Consider the following 18,769-nt stretch of genomic DNA (forward strand, 5'->3'; position numbering starts at 1 on the left):
TTTCTATTATTGATCAGCTATACATGAATTTGTTTTTAAGAAATATTCATTGGAGGTGAAACAGTCCATATTTAAGATGAAGAATAAAGTAGAAGGGTTATGTGATGACAATTAGCCTGATAGTTTAGGCCTAACAGTTTTAAATTTTGTTTTTATGTAGGCTTATTCATAGTTATTAGTTTGGACAATCATGTATCAAATGGATAATTTAACTATTTTAATATATAATAATCACACTGATTTATAATGTATTTTTCAGTTAAGGGACGTACAGACACAGTGTTTTACTCGATTTTCAAAATAGTCTTGTGGGTTATGACATTTTTATTATTTCCACCTTACAAATGAAGAAATAAAGACATACAAAAATAAGTGATCTGATTAGCTATAGTAATAAAACAGCTACCTTAAGTAAAACCTGGGTAAAAGAACAAAACATTGAGACAGGAGGGATTATACAAATATTAGAGTAAATATTGAAATATTTTGATTATTCTACTTTACCTTTTATGTGAAATTATAACAACTAGGTAGGTTTGGAGTGGGCAAATCTAAGCATTCTCAGCTCTTAAGGAGGCAAAATTTAGAGAAAGTCAACAATCTTGATAAGGGGCAAAAAAAAAAAAAAAAAAAAAAAAAAGGAAAAAGATACCGATAGCCAGGTTGAAACTGATGTAAAATTTTTATGTAACCCAAATGTTTCTAGGGCTAATTTCTACGATTTCAGGTACTCAAAGAGAATTTTAAAATTGAGTAGGATTCTAATCAGATTTTCCAACCTTAAAAGAGATACTTATTTTCAGTCTAAAATATTTACTCACGCATTACAAATCAGTTATATATGATTACTAATCAGTTACATGAGCAGCAGATGTCTGGAAGACTCTAGGTTTGTGGTCAATAACATTAAGAAATCTCCCTCTCTCTCAAAATAGCATAATCTCCATGTTTGTTAATTAATGGAAGGTGGCACTGAAGTGTTGTCTATATCTGATATTGGAAGGTGTTAGGATTCTGAGACTGTACTTGTAACAATGTAGCCAGGCAGTTCAGGCAGATAACATACTGATTATTTAGCCTTTTGCATAGAGAATTAATTGTAGCTTGACTTTGCTCATGTTTTGGTCTGGTTGTTTTAACACTGTGTAGCTTCCAACTGCCTTTTTAGAAGCATTCTATAAGAGAAACAATATTAATCTCACTGGCTAATAACTCATTTAGCCAGTAAGTTAACAAAAATATATTGATTACTTCCTATGCACCAGAAAGGGTTAGAATCGGGACAAAACATGAGCTAAAATGGACATACTCTGTGTTTTCATAAAATTTAATATCAAGTGTAAAAGATCTTAATCAAGTAATGTGTAACAAATAACCTGAAACTATTGTCTTGAAAGTCATGAAAGAGAGGTATATTGTAGTCTGTAACTATTAGAACATATGATCCAGGAAACTAAATTCATCCAGAGAGTCTGGTAATGTTTCCTTGCAAAATCAACGAATAAATGAGGGGTGAATATAAGTTAGGTTAAAAGAGAAGGAAAGAGAGGCTGTACCATGAGTACAGTCCATGCAAAAGCCTCATCACAGGAAGAAGCAAGGCATACACAGTGATTGGGGAGGAGAAAGTGAGGAAGAGTATGGTGGATTATGAGACTAGAAAAATGGGCTGGTGTCCAACCCTGTAGAAATTTGGCTTATTAATCCCAAATGGTCATTTCTCCATATATACATACATTCAACACATTGAGAACTTATTATACACAATTGACTTACTATGAGTGAAGGTTAATTTAATGGGTCCAGTTGGCTTTGCATGGTGCCCAGATGTCTGGTCAAACATGATTGTAGATGTTTCTATGAAGGTGTTTTCTTGGATGGGATTAACATTTAACTTTCTGGGCTTTGAGTAAAATAGATTATCTTCCATAATGTGGCTGTGCCTCCTTCCATCAGGTGAAGGTCTTAATAGAACAAAGACCATCATCCACTCATCAAGAAAGACTTCTGCCAGGAGACTGACTCTGAACTCAAACAGTGAGTTTCCCTTGGTCTGTAGCCTGCCAGCCTCCTCTGTAAGTTTTGGATTTACCAAGTCTTCAAAGTTATGTGAGCCAATTTTAAAAAAATTACTCTTTCTCTCAATGTTTCTCTCTGTTCCTCTAGATAGATAGATAGAAACAGAAAGAGAGAGAGAGAGGGAGAGAAAGAGAGAGAGAGAGAGAGGATAGATAGATCTATCTGATTGGTTCTATTTCTCTAGAGAACCCTGACTAATACACTAGGTTACTATAATGATGGAGGACATACATATTTGGATACTTAAGGCAGAGTTTAAAACTAATGACAAGCAGGTAAGAAATACAGCATGGTGATATGAGACTAAGACAAATAAGTGAGCGAGACAAATCACAGTAAGAGCTATAAGAATGAGAGTGTCTGGTGGGCCACAGTGCCTAGGCAGGCTCAAGGAGTTGGTAGGACTTAACAGATGGGACAAGGGAGACTAGCCCACTTATGGTATGCAATAGAGTAGAGGGAGAAGTAAGTATGGGATGATTGCAAGCCTCTGAGCAGACCAGCCTGGATGAAATAGTCTTCTGTTAATAAGACCTCAAACCTGGCATTCATCCCTCCCTCAAGAAGAATGTCAGAACCCAGAGCTATCTTGCTTTTAGAAGGAAAACACTGTGTGGAGGGAAACTGGATGTGTGGCAACCTCACAGGAAAGGCAAGTCGATAAGATTTTCTTTATGAATTATTCAGAAACAGAAAATTAAATAACGAGTCCTGTATGACAGTCTAGTTCTATCTGGATTGTTTTCACCTCACAGGGGGATACAGAACAAGATGAGTAGAGCAAAAAGAAAGTAAAATAACCAGTCAGCCAAATATAGCGAGAGAAACAGTGCCTTGGACTCACAGCATGTGGACTCAATGAGAGACGTGCTCCTGGGGGAGCGGTAAAGCAAGCCTTCTGTTCGCTGGTGATGCGAACCTACAAGCGCGAACTGCATTGCCAGAGTCCTTTACTGCTCTTTATGCAACTAGGTTAATCTTTTTTGTTGCTTCTTTCTTTCTTTCCGGAAAAGAACTCAGAATTTTACTGTAGGTAATGTCTGGGAAAAGTTCTTTCTTTTATGTGCACTGTGGTGCTTGCTGCTATAAAGCCAGTGACTTAGCCAACTTTGAAGTCATCAGTTCTGATTTGTCACTCAGTAGGTCCAGTTTATGGGGGCAAAGAACCAAGCCGTCCCATTCTGGGGAGGTATAGGATACATTTCTTACGAGCTGCTAAAGGCAGGGGTTCATTTGTTCCATGGTCTCAGCTACTCTAAATAACAGATTAGTGAGATGTTGTACCTGACATTTAACCCTGGGCATTAATTAAAAGTGGCCTGCTGTGGTATTTGGGCAAGTGTGGGTAGAAGTAGGCAGTAGTAATACTGCTAGAGAGCAAGCTGTGAAAATCTTTTAACAGCGTTTTCGTATATTTATGATGTAGAAATGTTTTTTAATGACACTGACATAATTTTAGGGCAAAAGAAATAGCATATCTCAAAAAATTCAGTGGTATTTTGAATTCAGTTGATGAGGAGGTAAAACACGGTAGACAGTGTTTCACTATTATTTAGCTTAATCACAATGTGTAGTCAATTTGCAATAAATGTTAGACCCTGTGTTAGGCAGTCTATGTGCCTTCTTTTATTGTCATGTTGGAACAATGTGTATTTAACCTTTAGTAAATTTTATTGAGCACTTATTTTGTGCCAGTTGCTGGAGATGTAGCTGTGTACACAATAGATGAGGTTTCTCATGTCAAGGAAGTTATATTCTCGTCAGCCACAGACAATATTCAAAAGTAGTGTGAACTTTGGGAGGCTGAGGTGGGTGGATCATCTGAGGTCAGGAGTTTGAGACCAGCCTGGCTAACATGGTGAAACCCCATCTCTACTAAAAGTACAGAAAATTAGGCCACGCACAGTGGCTCACGCTTGTAATCCCAGTACTTTGGGAGGCTGAGGCAGGTGGATCACGAGGTCAGGAGATCGAGACCATCCTGGCCAACATGGTGAAACCCCATCTCTATTAAAAATACAAAAATTAGCTGGGCCTGGTGGCGAGCGCCTGTAGTCCCAGCTACTCAGGAGGCTGAGGCAGGAGCATCGCTTGAACCTGAGAGGTGAAGGTTGCAGTGAGCTGAGATCATGTCATTGCACTCCAGCCTGGGTGACAAAGCGAGACTCTGTCTCAAAAACAAATAAATATAAAAAACTAGCTGGGCATTGGGGCGTGTGCCTGTAGTCCCAAATGTTTGGGAGGTTGAGGTAGGAGAATTGTTTGAACCTGGGAGACAGAGGTTGCAGTGAGCCGAGACTGTGACGCTGCACTCCAGCCTGCCGGGGCAACAGAGTGAGACTCCCCATCTCAAAAAAATAAATGAATAAATAAAAAAGGAGAGTGGAAGTTCCACAGAGGCAGGGGTTTGTGTCTGTTTTATCTACGGTTGTAACTTCATCAACTAGAACAGTACCTGACAAACAACATATATAACAATACTGTTTGTTAAATGCCTGGAAGGTAAGAGACGAAGATTAGAGATATTGAATTGCTTGTCCATAGATCCCTATGCCTATAAAATACATAAACCGTCTAGATATTACTTGATTTTTTCATTTTCTACTTTTACATTTGTCTTCAAATGAGGAAAATTCTAACTTAAAAGCTCAAACCTTTCCCCATATGTTCTCTTGTCTGAATATTGAGGGGATTTTTTGTTGTTGTTGTTGTCACTCTTGTTGTTATTTTGAGTATAACTTTCTTATATTTCAATTGAAACCACTATTCACAGATAGTTAAGAAAACATTGATATCAAAAACAATTTCTAAAGTACTGCCTACATCACACACATTCTTTTAGGTATAGGAGATACAAAAATGGGCTGGGTGTGGTGGCTTTACACCTGTAATCCGAGCACTTCAGGAGGCTGAGATGGGTGAATCACCTGAAGTCAGGAGTTCAAGACCATCCTGGCAAACATGGTGAAACCCCGTCTTTACTAAAAATACAAAAATTAGCTGGGCATGGTGGCGGGTGCCTGTAGTCCCAGCTACTCAGGAGGCTGAGGCAGGAGAATCACTTGAGCCCAGGAGGCAGAGGTTACGGTGAGTTGAGATTGCACCACTGCACTCCAGCCTAGGTGACAGAGTGAGACTCTGTCTCAAGCAACAACAACAAGAACAACAAGGCAATAAACAGGTAAGCAAACATGGTATAAGTGACACATTAATAAGTTCAATGAAGAAAGCAAAATATGAAAATGTGATCGTGAAGAGGGAGAAGTTGATGGTCGGGGAGGGCCTCTCTGAAGTGGTAACATTTGAATTGAGACTTGAATGATGAAAAATATGTAGCTATGAAAGGAAATTACAGAGAATTATACATGAAGAAGGAATAATGACAGATGGGAAAGAGTTTGGCTTCTAAGTTGACAGAAATATTGCCATTTTGGATAGGACATGTTAACTCAGATGACATGTGTAGGGAAACAGAGCACACAAGGTAGGTGTGAAAGGAGTTTGGATTTTAATTTAATTGCAATGAGAAGGGTAGACTTGGCTTTGTCCTGGTGAATGAAAAGATCCAAACTGCACTTGGAAAAAATAACTCTGGATGTCATTGGAATGCACAGAGAGTGTTGAACATAATGAGAATGACCAGGTAAAAAAGTTGTTTTTATATTTTGGGCAAGAGTTAATGGTTGAAATAATGAGATATAGTCAGAGAAGGGTTATGTTTTAACGACAAAGGAGGCAGAATTATTGGTGGATTGGATAAAAGTAGAATGTGAAGAAAATAAACAAGGATGATTCTAAGTTTGAATAACTGGTTGAGTAACAGGTTGGGAGGTGATTCAATGGCAATGAAGAAGACTTGAGAGCAGTGGTATATAAATGTGCACAAGGTGGGTGAGAAGAGTAAATACTTCTGCTTGGCTTAGTTTAAGTTTTCAATGATATTAATGCAAAATGAATATGGTGATATATAGAGATGGGTATTAATTTAGAGCAAAGAGAGATATTAGAGATAAAATTTTCAGAGTCCTCAAAGTGGTAGTATTTGAAACCATAAGACTGAATTAGACAACTTAGGAGAAAGTTGTAGATGGAGAAGAAGGCAGAAAAAGAGATCTCATGGGTGTTTCAATATTTTAAAATCTGGTGTATAGCCAGGTGTGGTGGTGTGCACCTGCAGTCTCAGTTACTAGGGAGGGTGATGTGGGAGGATCACTTGAGCCCAGGAGGTTGAGGCTACAGTGAGTCATAAGGATGCCACTGCACTCCAACCTGGGTGACAGAGTGAAACCCTGTCTCTAAACAAATAAAATAAGCAAACAAATACCTGGTGCAAAAGTCAAGAATCTAGCAGCTGAAATTCGGAGGTGTCTAGAGATATAGGGTGAAAACCTAACCGTATGTTAGGAAAAGAAAGTATGACAATAAAAATAGTGCATTAAAGATGTCAGCAGAATTTTTCCATTTTAACCTAAGGAAAAATATGTGGTTAGGTAGGTTAGGGTAATTGGTAAAGGAAAAAAAGGAGATACTGGGTAGATTTGCCTTATGAGATTTAATTATTGCCTGAAGGTTAGTTATAGAATTAGATTTGAGGAGAGGAGAGAATATGAAATGATTGTAATAAAGAGTGTGAATTACCAGAGATTTGTTGTAGGACTGTAAAATATTGGGTTATCCCTTTGAGATTTTCGGCTGTAAATTTTAAGGTGACCCATCAGCAGAATTGTTCAATTTTCTAGGGTTATATTCAATATCTTGAGTACAGATGCAGAGTAAGATTTATATAATTTAATCTGAGTTTGGAATTTTTCAAATATGTACAATAAGAAAAAGAAAGGCAAGGAGGTTGTGTGTGCATGCAAGGAAATGGATATAATGCTAAACCATGGAGCTAGTGCAGATAGGGAGAGAAGTACAAACATGAACAGGGTAATGGATACTGAATAAGTGATCAGTGGATTTTGATTCTCAAAGATAGTTTTTAAAGTAGCAATATTAGAGTAAGTGATCTGAAAGAATAAAAAGTAATAGGATGTTTGAAGTCCATGTTTATAGCTAATGTGTAGTATTGATGAATTCTGGGTCTGATTTTTTATCATGTGAGTGGACAGTAAGGTGGAATGGAGAAAAAGGATCAATAGAGATAAGAATATCAAATAACTTGAAATTCAGACTATGGCAATTATGACAGGAGTAATGGAATATTTGATGAATTACGTCGTGGGGGAATGACTGGGAGTTTCAAGGAAGAAAAAAAAATAAGAGAGGTAAAAGATGGTAAAAATATGATATACATATAAATAGGCCCACACATACACATAAATATGATGCATAAACCAAAGAAACTGAAATCGTGGAAAACTGAAGGAGAGAAATAGTTTAGAAGTTGCAATGGTGGATGAATGCCTAGAGAAACTCTGTTTAATGCCTTCTGCCTGGTACAATACTTAGTACCCCCTTTTATTTTAGGCATCCCAGTGTTAAATGGTCACTGCAATAAAATGATATTTCTATTATCTCCCTGTTTTATATGGGGTGTAAGTAAGGAAAAATTAAAACTCTGAAAGAGTTTTTAAAGCTGTTTTTCTCAATGGACAGTCATGTTTCTGATAGAACCAGAAGAGGAAGAAACTATTTAGAAGACAGTTTGCAAATATATGTGCACTTGTAGGGGGCTAGTTTGAGAGCTTTAAAGACAGACAAGGTTCTTGGGAATGAGAGAAGAAATGGCTGCTGAGGTCACATTAGGGGATTCACAGAATGAGGTGATGGGCATCTGTGAGCCTTAGATCCTTCACAGTGACCAGTCCTATACCACAGAGCATATGGGGATTGAAAACCTCAGAGTGAGATGGCTGGTCTCACAAAAAAATGTAGATTTTGTTGCAATTGAAATTACGCAGTGATTGAAGATGCAATATTTTGGTGGCCAGTCATGCTTTAAAGAAGGGGCCACCTCATGGGAGCAATGGACTGGACAGAGACCTAATTTCTATTACTTCAAATCACGTTGTAGTACATAGCTTAACCCAATCATTGAATTATCTTCTCGGTTAATTCATTTATTCAATAAATAATCATTTATGGATTGCTATGTCATGGCAGAATCTATCTATCTAAACCTAAAGAGTATACATTCTGGCTGGATGTGGTGGCTCATGCCTGTAATCCCAGCACTTTGGGAGGCCTAGGCGGGTAGATCACCTGAGGTCAGGAGTTCGAGACCAGCCTGGCCAACATGGTGAAACCCTGTCTCTACTAAAAATACAAAAATTAGCCAACCTGGTGGCAGACGCCTATAGTCACAGCTACTCGGGAGGCTGAGGCGGGAGAATCACTTGAACTCTGGAGGCGGAGGTTGCAGTGAACCAAGATCGTGTCACTGCACTCCAGCCTGGGCAATAAGAACAAAACTCTCTCTCAAAAATAAAATAAAATAAAAAAAAAAAAGTATAAATTCTACAAGAGGAAGCTCAGAAGGTGAAATCTAACTACAAGAAAAGTTGAGAGATAAATACCGTAAAGCATATTAGTTGGTATTAACGTCATCATATTAATGACTGCTATGTGTTGAATGCTCATATAGTGTAGGAACTGTCCAAACACGAAACCTCTGTTTATTGAATGCCATGGGGGCATTTATTCATGACCCACCTTTTGGGACTGATTGGTTGATTAGTAAGTGTTTGGGGTCACTCACTTGGCACACACTCAAAACCCATTCAAAAATGGGTTGTTTTTACCAAAGGAAAAGTCTTTAGGAGATCATGGCCTTTAGTTGGGCCTTAGAATATAGCTACATTCAAGATGTAAGTGGGACAACACGAGCCAATGTGGAGGTGATTTTCAGAGGGCATTTATATGAAACAATGAGATCGTTATTTTGGCTAGATTGTAGGCTGGTGAAAGGCATGGGTGAGAAATAAGACTCAAAAGACATGTCATGCCTGAATCCGTGCCATATCTGCTAAAAAAACAAGGAAAAAGAAGGAAATCATAAATTGTGCAGCAATAGAACATTTTTAAAAATCCCAATCTATGTCAACTTCCTCCCCCCGCCGACCATAGCTGCTATTTTTACCTTTTGCCATTCCCCAAATTCAAGTGGGTGGCTTGATTTTTATTTACAAAATCTTAACTTAGAGTGGAGTAAGGAGAGGATGTGGGAAACAGACAATGGGATTCCATCAAAGTTGTGAAAAGGATTTTTCCTTTTCAGGAAAACAAGGATTTTTCCTAGTCAGAAATGGAGGAGAGGCAGGGAGAAGAGGCATGCACAAATGACTGACACGTGTGGCAGGAGGTCCAGGAGCTACCTGAGAGGAAGAGGCAAATGTGGCCAAATAAAATAAGTTGACCATGATGGGATTTCTGGATCTAAAATAATATAATGGCTTTCAAGTTGGATATTGTGATAGGGTGATAAAAGACTCGAAGTCTAAGTGCCTTTTACCCTCTCTAAGCCCAAGTAAGAGACCTTGAATAGAGACAGAGAGAAGTATTAGTTTGGTGCAAAGCAATTGTGGTTTTTGCCGTTAAAAGTAATGTAAAAGTAATTAAAAGTAATGGTAAAAACTGTGATTGGTTTTGTGCCAACCTAATACTAGTAGATGGGGTGGTAATCAAAGTCGAGAAAGACAAAGTTTCTCACATGTCTAGTATGATGGAAAGAAGCCTGAACACACATTAATTTATTAAAAATCAAGTTACAGAAAATAAAACCATAATTTTTAAATATCAGAATTTGTGGGCTGATTAGTGTCAGCTGTTTCAAACTATTCAGGCTGTATTTATTAGGCTAGGCTAGCCTAGGATGGGGCAAGAGAAAAAAAAGCAAAAAACAAATCTCAATGCCTTAACCCAATATACGTGTATCTTTCTTCCTGCTTAGAGTCTGATATGGTTCAGCAGCCCTTCTTTATCTCATGGGAAAATGAAACACTCTAAGGTTGCTATTGAGAGAAAAGAGGTAGGTATAGAAAGCACACTAGTTTCTAATTGCTCCAGCCTGGAAAACACAGTGTTGTCTTGCAGTAGTTAGATGGTTTTAAATTAAACAGAAGAGGGAAAGGGCAGTGAGAAATAGAGTAGCGCATAGATATTTGGTTGGCACCAACCATCTGTGACCCAGAGACCCCAGCAGTTGGACAAAGGAGAAATCTTATTTCAGCTTCTACGTTGCAAATACTTCACTTCTTCGAGATGAGTGCTATTTTCCTTCCTGTGGCAGAGGGCTTTTTAAATCCATGGTTCTTGCTTTCTGGACTCTCAGAAGGTTCTATGAAGTCCATTTGTATGTTCAAGGCAATGCTTTAATTCACCTTCCCCCTCATTTTCTGCCTTTCTCCCCCATAAAAGTTACAAAACTAATGAAACCATTAATGATGTGACATAAAGAAAAATTCATCAATTGCATTTCAAAATTTGTGTTAAAATTGAAAATCTTGGGTTATTTAATAATTGCTCTAATAATTCAATAGCATACTGTTTTAAGACTATTATTTGGACCAGTAATTGAATTGCAGCAAATCTTTATCAGTTTGATGTCTGTAAACTTCTTCTACTAAAAAAAGTCTTTGCAGTTATTGTACTAATATGGCAGAAGGGTGGCATTTAAGATTGTCCCCTGAGGAATAAAGAAAGAACAGACCATTTCAGACACTTTAAAACATAGGATATTCTCTTAGTGTCTGCAGTTTATCCTCACGCACTGCAAGCCATCCTCTGCAACCATGGACATGTGCAAAAAACAAAAATGTCATGGGTCCCCGTAAATGCTAGATTATCTCTCTGTCTTGAGAATTCCATCTTATTAAACTGATTTGACATTGGATTAAAACTTCTCACCAAACAGTGTGTTATAACCAGAGGGAAGAGGACAATCATAGGATTAACATCTGGTCCTAACAGAGGTTAACTTTCTACTTGATTTGTCAGTGACTCAATTCAATAATCCCTACCGAGTTCTTTTTTTTCTTTTTCTTTTTTTTTTTTTTTCAGACAGAGTCTTGCTCTGTCACTCAGGCTGGAGTGCAGTGGCATGCTCTCAGCTGTCTGCAAGCTCCACTTCTTGGGTTCATGCCACTCTCCTGCCTCAGCCTCCTGAGTAGCTGGGAGTACAGGCACCCACCACCACGCCCGGCTAATTTTTTTGTATTTTTAGTAGAAATGGGATTTCACCTCGTGATCCGCCTGCCTCAACCTCCGAAAGTGCTAGGATTACAGGCATGAGCCACTGTGCCCGGCCTTTTTATTACTATTATTATTATTTTAAAATTATAACCTAGATCCTGATTCTAGCAAATAATATAGGGAAAATATTGTATGATTTGTTGATTTTGTAGCAAAACGTTTCCCAAACAGTGCAGATCTATGTAAATAAACCTCTGAATTCTGCTCTTAACGTGCTATTATTTCAGACTTAAAGTATAAAGAAAAATAAAAAAGACATGAAAGGAGAGTGAAAACAAAAAAAAGAATAAATAAATAAATGAATGAAAAATGAGAAAAGAGAGAAAGACTGTAAATTGCCATACATTTTTTTCTTCACTTATGATCCAAGTTATTGACTTATTCTTGGTTTAAAAACAATCTTCAGGTGGACTCTACTAAATGATTGTCATTTATCATATCAGAGAAACTGGCACGTAGGTTTAGATGGTTTATTGTGTTGTATGCTGCTGATAAATTTACAAACATAGTAACTGTCACTTTCTCTTTCAAATTCATTTTCCATATGCTTAGTGGTTTTAAAAAATATTTGGCCTTTACAAGTTTTTCCTGGCTAAATTGAGCTTGTTTGGATATTAAATGTTTTAAGAATCAGAAAGAATAAGGTATTTATAAATGTACCCTGATAGATCAGCAAATTTGTTTCAGATTGTAAGTATCATTTTTTGATAACACAGAATTATTACACTCTTTTGTACAGCAAAGCTATTGAGGAGTTGAAGAATGGATGTTGAGTGCAGCAATGCCTAAAACTGGGATATTGGCCCAGGATTTTTATTCTTTTGCCACTTACAGATGCCAGCAAGCTCATCCACTTTAATATTCTTCAGCATTTAATTAATCTGAAGAGTAGCGTGAAAATATTTCTTTCCAGATCAGTTTGCCATCTGATCAATAGTTTATATCATATAGTTAGGATTTCCCATTAAACAAACCTGTTGCCTGGATTGTTCTGACATTGCTAAGGGTATTATTCTTTCAGCTTATGAATGATAGACTATACTTTCCTACCACTGAGGACTATACTTTTTAAACTATTTATAATTTTAGTAACTCCATTCATGTATGTGATAGCTCAGTCTTCTTTGAGGTCATTTCACCGGTAGATAGGAGACGTTAGACTTGTTCTTTTATAGAAGAATTTTATAACTTAAGACTTCTTTTTCCTTTCCATTTAATATTGTTACATTTTAAAGAAAATAAAAAGATTTTAAATAATAGGTTTCTGTTTCTACTGTCTACTGGAACCCATCACAGTGTTTGAAAAATATTGAAATTCGTTATTGGTGTTATTCTGCTAATAACACTCAGAAGTTTCAACTCGGTGAGTCAACTGAACTCCATGAAATATGGTAAACATGTGTGGACATCTCCCTTCATATGTAGCTCCCAAGTTATTAATATTTTGCACTTTAAATGAAAGAAAATCTGTCTGACTCTTATCTTAGTTTTCACCAGGTATTTTATGATGAATTTAAGGTAGAGATATCAAAGTTACATCACTGTAACTAATGGCTTCATTTTGGTCTCTCTTTAGTTTTTATTATTGTATTAAGATTCTGTGGCTTGAATACTTCCGTATTCTTTCTTAAATATTTATTTCCGCCAAGGGCTACATTTCTCTGAATTGTGAAATTTTTGAGCCATGTTTTTCAACATCACTTATATATGTCCAAACCTCAAATCAGTTCATTTTCTGGACTTTCGTGGTGCTAATATGAATTAAAAAAAAAATGGAAATCAGATATAGGGAACCTACAATTGAAAATTATATTCAGAGCTTTCTTTTTTTCTTTTGAATTATATTATGAATAGCAAAGAAAGCATGCATTTGGCATCTATAAATGATCACTTTATTACTCAATATTAAAAACATTTTAAACATTTCTGAATCTGATTTTTTTTGAGTCAATTTAGAGACTTGTATCCCTTAAGTAGTTTTCCTTAAGTAGTTTCAAGTATTAAAGAATTCTGCTTTTGGAAATGTAATATATAAAAGAACAAAGACATGGGGAGAGAAAGACTTGGTTTTAAATCTTAATTCCATGATGTACTGTTTTATAGTCTGAAAACATTATCTCTCTTGACTCTCTCAGTTTCCCAGTCCTGGTTGAGGTATAGTAATAATCATACCTATTTCTCCGGATTATTGAGAGGTTTAACTTAGAAAATATGTAACATCTCAATAATTGTTAGGTTTTCCCTCACTCTATTCCTCCTCTTTCAGATCTGTTTTATGTAATAATTGCCCATTTACTATCTTAGCTGTAGGCCAGGGGTTACAGAGGTATTCTGGTAAATGTTTAACAATTATTTCTTCAGATAAACAAAACCCTGATTTACAGTACTTATTAGTTTCTGTGGTGGTTGGGGGGAACCAACATGACCAAGTAGAAGCTATCAATATGATGTCATGAGGAAAGAGTTGGGAAGAGATACACACAATACCTTCTTGCAGGTTTGCAGGACAGGGACCTATCACACCACTAATGTTTCACATATAAAGCTGATTCCTCTATTCTTTCTCTGAAGTTTTTCTATAGTTAATTAAAAGGAGGGAAAATGGAAAAGTGAGAGCTTAAACAAAAATAATCAAGTGGAGATGTCTTGTGAGTTATTTATAGGTTATCAATTCAAGATGGTAGAGAAAGAACTGAAAATTTGGATGGTGAGTCCTGACTTCCTCCCTGCCTCTCATCCACTTCTTGTTTTAATGCAGACCCTGTTTTAGGTGTTGATTATATAATTTTAAATAAAAATTATTGGTTTCTTACTGCTTTCTTTATGATGTTGGTAGTATGAGAGATATATGCAAATAAAAGCAAAAAATTACAAGTTATAGTGTGTATATGAAGAAAGTGAATAGCTGTCATTCAGATCCTACCCAAGAGCTATTTTCCTTCTAGAAAATATTTGGAAACCAGATAGTTTGTTTATACTTCTTCTAGGATAAGATATTAAGGCTTCTCCATAATTGCCTGGTGCCTTTTCACTGCCCCTGGCCTTACCATGACAAGCTCACTTTGCTGCCAGTTACTGCCTCGAACCTGCATTCAATCACCTTTGACAATAGAGAGGTATATGAAGATGGGCCACACCTCTTCTCCCTGAACTTCTGACCAAGATGGCCTTAAGATTTCTCTCATGTTGACTTAACTTTAAAAAGTAAAAAGCTTTATTCCTGACTCTCTTGTCTTCTGAATTCCCTTTTCTTGGAGCCTTTACTTTAGAAAACTTGCAGCTATAAATTATTTCTCTGACCTTTTGAGATGTAAATCTTCTACCACCCAGAACTTCTCAAGGACTTGAAAGCCAGCTCTTTGAAATGTAATCATCAGAAAAGATCTAAAAGATCACATCTCATTTCTATGGGAAGGTAGGAGACTACTCTCTTTGGTAAGTGCTGATGGCCTTATCACATTGACCAACCTCATCCTAAGATCCCCTAGAACTTTTCCACTAGCTCACTTTAGCTGAAAAACTCTTTTGCCTTTCGTTTCGACGGAGTTGAGTTCAACCTCTTTCTTACAACAGTCATGATTGAAGTCTTCCTTGCCTGTTTAACTGGTCCAGTGCAATTTTTCTTTCACACTTGTGTATTGATTTTTCTCTGTGTAAAAATGCAGCTGAAGAGCATTGAGTATAAATAAAGCCCAAACTTTCACAGACCAAAAGCCAACAAATATGGGAAGGAAACTGCAAAGTAGATCCTAAATAGGACTTTCTCAACAACCTATAGAAAAGGCGCCTTCATAACCCCGTAGAAGTGTCATGCACAGGCATACCTCACTTCATAACCTTAATGCTTTCAGGTATGCATTTCACAAAAAACAAAGACAATGAGAACAAGGGCAGCAACAACAATGAAACACCTCCCTTTCTTTATGCCTTGCCCTGAGCTTTACTGTTGTTATTTTCTGTTTTATGGGAGACTTTATCCTTTGTCCTCAAAGATTGTCATGCCTTTAGTAAGCAACGCCTCCCTTTTCCCACACCCACTGTCAGTACATTGCAGGTTTCTCCGAGTTAGAGTATTCAGTCAATAGCACTTTGACATTCTAGGGACAGCCTGGGGAGAGAAGCACATTTCATTAAATAGTCCAGGGTAGAGGTGAGCATTTTAACACAAGTCCACTTAAGAGTTTTCACCACCAGCATGAGTTGTAAACATGTTTGTCTAATCATCACATATGTACAAGGTAACTGCTGGATCCTACACACAAAGACATGTCCCAACAACAAATCGTAATTCTCAGAGACATTCTAAACCCACCAGGAGGAAAAGGAATGTTTTCCAAATTGCATTCGTAATTTACATGGCTGTCTTTTTCACCATGAAGTCAGATCTTGGTATTAGCATTCATTTTTTTTCTGTCTCTGCTACATTGTGCCCTTTTGATTGCCCAAGAATAAGAAAAGGGAATATTCTTCAGTAAAATTGCAACTTTGCTACACAAAGACCTGTATGCAGTTTTGGTATAATATTTGTGAACTTTTGGTAATGATCATCCTCAGCATCTTTTGAGGAGTGAGAAGTGGACAAAAGTGATTCTAGTTAAAATAAAACAATAAACAGTAAATAATAGGATAAGAATTAAGCAGACAGTTAGCTTTTTTCTTATTTTATTGATGAGTTATAAAATAAAGTCTCTAGATTTGAATTAAGGTTTGATGTTATAGCTTATTTAGTTTTATACCTTCCATAATGTCTACTACATGACCTTAGATCCTTCAGACTCATATGAAATACCAGGGCCAGGGAATGTAATAGGAGAATGGTATTCCACTGACAACAACATTACAAGCATATCTGTTGAACACACCAGTTTTCCATAAGTCTCAGTGGATTTTTGCATCATTACGGACTTGCTGTTATTACTGTACTATAAGGAATTTGGGATTTCAAAACTGACTTTGGAGAATTAGAGGCCTTATTCCCAAGAAATAGATGTCTTTCTAGAATTCACTCTTTGTAATTTTTTTGATACCTTTGAACTTTCAGAGTAAAAATGAATGAACATTGGTAAAATTGATGAAACAAGTAAGTGGATGAGTAACATTGGCATGCCTTCCTTTGTTTCTACAGATTGAGATAATTGTGATAGCAGATGTATCCAAATAATGCACTTAATTTTTTAAATAGGACCTTAGCTCTTTATTCAATTGTGCATGTTTGAAGAGAGTAGAATTCAAGTGGCAAATTTTAGTTCTGACCACAGATGACAATATTTGGTTTTCTGTGAAATACATTGTTTAGGTTTAGTTATATGTATTAGTTCATTTTCATGCTGCTGATAAAGACATACCTGAGACTGAGCAATTTACAAGAGGTTTAATGGACTTACAGTTCCACATGGCTGGGGAGGCTTCACAATCATGGTGGAAAGTGAAAGGCACATCTCACATGGTGGCAGACAAGAGAAGAGAGCTTGTGCAGGGAAACTCCCCTTTTTAAAACCATCAGATCTTGTGAGACTTTTTCACTATCATGAGAACGGTATGGGAAAGACCTGCTCCCATGATTGAATTACCTCCCACCAGGTCACTCTCACAACATTTGGGGATTCAGGATGAGATTTGGGTGGGGACACAGCCAAACCACATTATTCCACCCCAGCCCCTTCCAAATCTCATGTGCTCACATTTCAAAACCAATCATGACTTCCCAACAGTCCCCTAAAGTCTTAACTCATTTCAGCATTAAATCATAAATCCGTAGTCCAACATCTCATTTGAGACAAGTCCCTTCCACTTATAAGCCTGTAAAATCAAAAGCAAGTTAGTTACTTCCTAGATACAATGGAGATACAGGCGTTAGGTAAATGCAGCCATTCCAAGTGGGAGACATTGGCCAAAACAAAGGAACTCTGGACTCACGCAAATCTGAAATCCAGCAGGGCAGTCAAATCTTAAAGCTTCAAAATGATCTCATTTGACTCCATGTCTCATATCCAGGTAATGCTGATGCAAGAGGTGGGCTCGCATGGCCTTGGGCAGCTCTAACCCTGTGACTTTGCCGGGTATAGCCCACCTCCTGGCAGCTTTCATGGGCTAGTGTTGAGTGTCTGAAGCTTTTCTAGGCTCGTAGTGCAGACTGTTGGTGGATCTACCATTCTGGGTTATGGAGGACAGTGGATTTCTTCTCAAGGCTCCACCAGGCAGTGCTCCAGTAAAGACTCTGTGTCGAGGCTCCAACCCCACATTTCCCTTGTTTACTGCCTGTTACATGTGTCCATGTGAAGAGACCACCAAACAGGCTTTGTGTGAGCAATAAAGCTTTTTAATCACCTGGGTGTAGGTGGGCTGAGTCCAAAAAGAGAGTCAGTGAAGGGAGATGGGGTGGGACCATTTTATAGGATTTGGGCAGGTAATGAAAATTACAGTCAAAGGGGGTTGTTCTCTGGTGGGCAGGGGCAGGGGTCACAAGGTGCTCAGTAGGGGAGCTTCTGAGCCAGGAGAAGGAATTTCACAAGGTAATGTCATCAGTTAAGGCAGGAACCAGCCATTTTCACCTCTTTTGTGATTCTTCAGTTACTTCAGGCCATCTGGATGTATACGTGCAGGCTTGGGCTCAGAGGCCTGACACTGCCTTAGCAGAGATTCTTCATGAGGACTGTACCCCTGCAGCAAACTTCTGCCTGGGCATCCAGGTATTTCCTTACATCCTCTGAAATCTACGCAGAGGTTCCCAAACCCCAATTCTCGACTTCTGTGCACTCACAGGCTCAACACCACATGGAAGCTGCTAAGGCTTGGTGCTGTGTACCCTCTGAAGCCAGGTCCTAAGCTCTATGTTATTTCTGTACATCCTCTGAAATCTGGGCAGAGGTTCCCAAACCTCAGTTTTTGACTTCCGTGCACCTGCAGCTCAACACCATGTGAAAGCTGCCAAGACTTGGGGCCTCCACCCTCTGAAGCAACAGCCTGAGCTGTACCTTGGCCCCTTTTAGTCATGGCTGGAGTGGCTGTGATGCAGGACACCAAGTCCCTAGACTGCACACAGCAGAGAGACACTGGACCCAGCTCACGAAACCGTTTTTTCCTCCTAAACCTCCAGGCCTGTGATGGGAGGGGCTGCCACAAAGCTCTCTGACATGCCTTGGAGACATTTTCCCCATTGTCTTGAAGATTAACATTTGGCTCCTCGTTTCTTATGCACATTTCTGCAGCTGGCTGGAATTTCTCCTCAGATAATGGAATTGTATTTTCTGTTGCATTGAGAGTCTGCAAAATTTTCAAAATCTATGCACTATTTCCCTTTTAAAACTATGCTTTTAACAGCATTCAAGTCACCTCTTGAATGCTTTGCTGCTTAGAAATTTCTTCCAAAAGATACCCTAAATCATGTCTCTCAAGTTCAAAGTTACACAAATCTCTAGGGCAAAGGCAAAATTCCACCAGTCTCTTTGCTAAAACATAACAGGAGTCACCTTTGCTCCAGTTCCCAACAAGTTCCTCA

The sequence above is a fragment of the Theropithecus gelada genome, chromosome 15 (genome assembly GCF_003255815.1).
Source record: "Theropithecus gelada isolate Dixy chromosome 15, Tgel_1.0, whole genome shotgun sequence".
Taxonomy (NCBI): domain Eukaryota; kingdom Metazoa; phylum Chordata; class Mammalia; order Primates; family Cercopithecidae; genus Theropithecus; species Theropithecus gelada.